General features: G+C 53.2%; 1 non-coding gene across 1 annotated transcript in view; it reads left to right on the forward strand.

Moving 5' to 3' along the window:
- Window positions 1-3,428: 3,428 nt before the first annotated feature.
- LOC124732837 overlaps window positions 3,429-5,000 on the forward strand; it is a 1,909-nt gene continuing 337 nt past the window's right edge. The window contains exon 1 of the ribosomal RNA XR_007008813.1: window positions 3,429-5,000. This exon is cut by the window's right edge and continues 337 nt beyond it. This is a non-coding gene — a ribosomal RNA (small subunit ribosomal RNA).

The raw sequence follows: 5,000 nt of genomic DNA on the forward strand, positions 1-5,000 counted from the left end.
TGGAACAACATCCAGTGCATCTTCTCCGCCACATTACACAATCCACACTATCACAACCAGACCAGGAGGTCCATGCGGAAAATACAATATCCCAGCCTTTCGACATCCACCATTGCGCAGACCAGGCACCAACACCCACACATGTCCTATACAACGGTGCACCCAACATCACAATAGTACCTCCTGTCACAGCGCACAAACAATGACATGAGTCAAAGACACAGGTCTCACACAAGCATAGAATTGGAGCGCCGCCTCTAATAAGCCAAAGGTGCATCCTGACGTGACAAATCTGATCATGTCACAAGCATTCACTTACTATAATCACTATCAACGAACCTGCCGCCCCCGCCCCCCCCCCCCCCCTACACCTTTCCTTACAACAACGTGTAACCTAACCTAACCTAACCTAACCTATGTTGTACCTTAACCTAACCTATGTTGTACCTTAACCTAACCTATGTTGTACCTTAACCTAACCTATGTTGTACCTTAACCTAACCTATGTTGTACCTTAACCTAACCTATGTTGTACCTTAACCTAACCTATGTTGTACCTTAACCTAACCTATGTTGTACCTTAACCTAACCTATGTTGTACCTTAACCTAACCTATGTTGTACCTTAACCTAACCCATGTTGTACCTTAACCTAACCCATGTTGTACCTTAACCTAACCCATGTTGTACCTTAACCTAACCCATGTTGTACCTTAACCTAACCCATGTTGTACCTTAACCTAACCCATGTTGTACCTTAACCTAACCCATGTTGTACCTTAACCTAACCCATGTTGTACCTTAACCTAACCCATGTTGTACCTTAACCTAACCCATGTTGTACCTTAACCTAACCCATGTTGTGCCTTAACCTAACCCATGTTGTGCCTTAACCTAACCCATGTTGTGCCTTAACCTAACCCATGTTGTGCCTTAACCTAACCCATGTTGTGCCTTAACCTAACCCACGTTGTGCCTTAACCTAACCCACGTTGTGCCTTAACCTAACCCACGTTGTGCCTTAACCTAACCCACGTTGTGCCTTAACCTAACCCACGTTGTGCCTTAACCTAACCCACGTTGTGCCTTAACCTAACCCACGTTGTGCCTTAACCTAACCCACGTTGTGCCTTAACCTAACCCACGTTGTGCCTTAACCTAACCCATGTTGTGCCTTAACCTAACCCATGTTGTGCCTTAACCTAACCCATGTTGTGCCTTAACCTAACCCATGTTGTGCCTTAACCTAACCCACGTTGTGCCTTAACCTAACCCACGTTGTGCCTTAACCTAACCCACGTTGTGCCTTAACCTAACCCACGTTGTGCCTTAACCTAACCCACGTTGTGCCTTAACCTAACCCATGTTGTGCCTTAACCTAACCCACGTTGTGCCTTAACCTAACCCACGTTGTGCCTTAACCTAACCCACGTTGTGCCTTAACCTAACCCACGTTGTGCCTTAACCTAACCCACGTTGTGCCTTAACCTAACCCACGTTGTGCCTTAACCTAACCCACGTTGTGCCTTAACCTAACCCACGTTGTGCCTTAACCTAACCCACGTTGTCCCCTAAAGTAACCCACGTTGTCCCCTAACGTAACCCACGTTGTCCCCTAACGTAACCCATGTTGTCGCCTAAACCTGCTCTGTAATTGTTATACGACTCGTTCAATTAGTGTAGTGTTGCCCACCCGCAACCCTCGCAATATAGTTCGCTACTCGCACTGCCCGCTCCCCTGTGTATCGCTTCATGTTAAACACCTTGCAAGTCTTGCTGACTTTCCACATGCTCCTGCTGTACACTGTAATGTGGATGGCAGCAGGACGTACATGCCGCCCCTCCCCACGTCCCCACCTTGCCCCCCTGCCTTCGCAAGCTGGTTGGTGAGAAGTTTGCATGTTCAATGCCCTTCGCATGCGACGTACTCAGGCTACGTTGTGGTGCGGCCTGTGTCAACCGTCCGCTAATGTCGTACGCGTAAACCACAATCTGTACTGCACATTCGTCCTTATGTACCGAATGATACATCGTGGCACATGTGTGACCGTACAACGACTGCGCCCAAAAACGGCGGACCATACAGTGCAAATATTGTGCACGCAGCTACGTGTCGTCTCCCTATGAGAGCTGGATTGCAGTGTGGTACGCCATAGAGACGTGTGGGAGGAACGGACGCCGTGGATGGCGATCAGCATGAGCTGTCTGTTGATGTATTCGGACCTAGTCGTCTCTCCTCACACACCGTGATGGCATGGTGCACCGCGTTCCATATCTGCGACATGCTACAGAGGCCGGTTGACAGTCGTTCGAGCAATGGACATCGCATACGTACGGGGGCCACCTTCCACGTATTGTCTAGGCGTGCACATTTTGTTGCGTGTATGTGGGCAGACGTAGTGTGGCGTGACACCTGACACAGGCATGCAATAATCGTTGAAGTTGCAAATGGCGATGGACGCCTGCGTTTTCTGGTGAAGTTACGCAAACGAACAAATGGTAACCTGTTGTGGTGCGGTTGTTCTCGCTAGGGGTGAATCGGTGATGGCGACGATAGGTTGAGGTACGAACCGGTTGTTCCAGCGATACCCACCATGCCGACGAAACTGAACGGCATCTGGGTGTGAAGCGATACGCGGCGGTGGCTGGGTGGGACCGTCCCCGGCCGGTGAGGGGGCGCCTCCCGGCGTGCTGGCCGCGCGGTGCGTGGGCGCACGCGCTACAGCCGGCTGGTGGGGGCGGCCAGTGGCAGGCGCGCCGGCCGACGGACGCGGCAGGCGTCGCAGCTGCGCGCCGGCGCACCCTGCGCGCGGCGCCGTGCGGCCAAAGTAGGTCCTCGCGGGCCCGGTGCGAAGCGCGGTGGACATCTTCAGTGTGCTGGTCCGATTGAGGACTGTGTGCGTTGAGGATGCGCCGCCGCCCGGCGCTCGGCGCCGCGACGCCGTCTGCTGCTCGGTCGCCCCAGCGGTTCTCGCTGGTGGTTTGTATCGCAGCTGTGCGGATGTGTTGGCGCGTGCGCTGTGCTGGGAGAGTTCGCTTCGGCACCCAAGTGGGGCTTTTGTCCTTCTGTGGCGCTGGCGTTGGAGCTGCCGGTCACCGTAGGTGGCGCGTGTTGTCTCCCGCCGGCAATGCCACGACAGCACGCTCCCGGGCCTCTGTCGGCAGCGGCAAGCTCAGTTGGGAGCACGGGTGGTCGCACCGAAAGCGTCTACTCGCCTAACTCCGGGCGATTGCGCCTCTCTCGAACCCGACCAAGTACTTGGGACGGCGCTGCGCGCCGCCGGGACCTGAGAGGGTTTCGAGGTGTATTGTGCAGGGGAGCTCAGCCTCCTCCTGTTTGCAGAATGATTGAGCGGACGCTTGCGTGTTCGCGCGGGCCCCCGGGACACACTCCCGGGCGGCCGGCTGCTCAGCTCTAGTTGACGCAGCTCCCTGGTTGATCCTGCCAGTAGTCATATGCTTGTCTCAAAGATTAAGCCATGCATGTCTCAGTACAAGCCGCATTAAGGTGAAACCGCGAATGGCTCATTAAATCAGTTATGGTTCCTTAGATCGTACCCACGTTACTTGGATAACTGTGGTAATTCTAGAGCTAATACATGCAAACAGAGTCCCGACCAGAGATGGAAGGGACGCTTTTATTAGATCAAAACCAATCGGTCGGCTCGTCCGGTCCGTTTGCCTTGGTGACTCTGAATAACTTTGGGCTGATCGCACGGTCCTCGTACCGGCGACGCATCTTTCAAATGTCTGCCTTATCAACTGTCGATGGTAGGTTCTGCGCCTACCATGGTTGTAACGGGTAACGGGGAATCAGGGTTCGATTCCGGAGAGGGAGCCTGAGAAACGGCTACCACATCCAAGGAAGGCAGCAGGCGCGCAAATTACCCACTCCCGGCACGGGGAGGTAGTGACGAAAAATAACGATACGGGACTCATCCGAGGCCCCGTAATCGGAATGAGTACACTTTAAATCCTTTAACGAGTATCTATTGGAGGGCAAGTCTGGTGCCAGCAGCCGCGGTAATTCCAGCTCCAATAGCGTATATTAAAGTTGTTGCGGTTAAAAAGCTCGTAGTTGGATTTGTGTCCCACGCTGTTGGTTCACCGCCCGTCGGTGTTTAACTGGCATGTATCGTGGGACGTCCTGCCGGTGGGGCGAGCCGAAGGCGTGCGACCGCCTCGTGCGTGCTCGTGCGTCCCGAGGCGGACCCCGTTGAAATCCTACCAGGGTGCTCTTTATTGAGTGTCTCGGTGGGCCGGCACGTTTACTTTGAACAAATTAGAGTGCTTAAAGCAGGCAAGCCCGCCTGAATACTGTGTGCATGGAATAATGGAATAGGACCTCGGTTCTATTTTGTTGGTTTTCGGAACCCGAGGTAATGATTAATAGGGACAGGCGGGGGCATTCGTATTGCGACGTTAGAGGTGAAATTCTTGGATCGTCGCAAGACGAACAGAAGCGAAAGCATTTGCCAAGTATGTTTTCATTAATCAAGAACGAAAGTTAGAGGTTCGAAGGCGATCAGATACCGCCCTAGTTCTAACCATAAACGATGCCAGCCAGCGATCCGCCGCAGTTCCTCCGATGACTCGGCGGGCAGCCTCCGGGAAACCAAAGCTTTTGGGTTCCGGGGGAAGTATGGTTGCAAAGCTGAAACTTAAAGGAATTGACGGAAGGGCACCACCAGGAGTGGAGCCTGCGGCTTAATTTGACTCAACACGGGAAACCTCACCAGGCCCGGACACCGGAAGGATTGACAGATTGATAGCTCTTTCTTGATTCGGTGGGTGGTGGTGCATGGCCGTTCTTAGTTGGTGGAGCGATTTGTCTGGTTAATTCCGATAACGAACGAGACTCTAGCCTGCTAACTAGTCGCGTGACATCCTTCGTGCTGTCAGCGATTACTTTTCTTCTTAGAGGGACAGGCGGCTTCTAGCCGCACGAGATTGAGCAATAACAGGTCTGTGATGCCCTTAGATGTTCTGGGCCGCACGCGC

Source organism: Schistocerca piceifrons, unplaced genomic scaffold (assembly GCF_021461385.2).
Source record: "Schistocerca piceifrons isolate TAMUIC-IGC-003096 unplaced genomic scaffold, iqSchPice1.1 HiC_scaffold_1364, whole genome shotgun sequence".
Lineage (NCBI taxonomy): Eukaryota > Metazoa > Arthropoda > Insecta > Orthoptera > Acrididae > Schistocerca > Schistocerca piceifrons.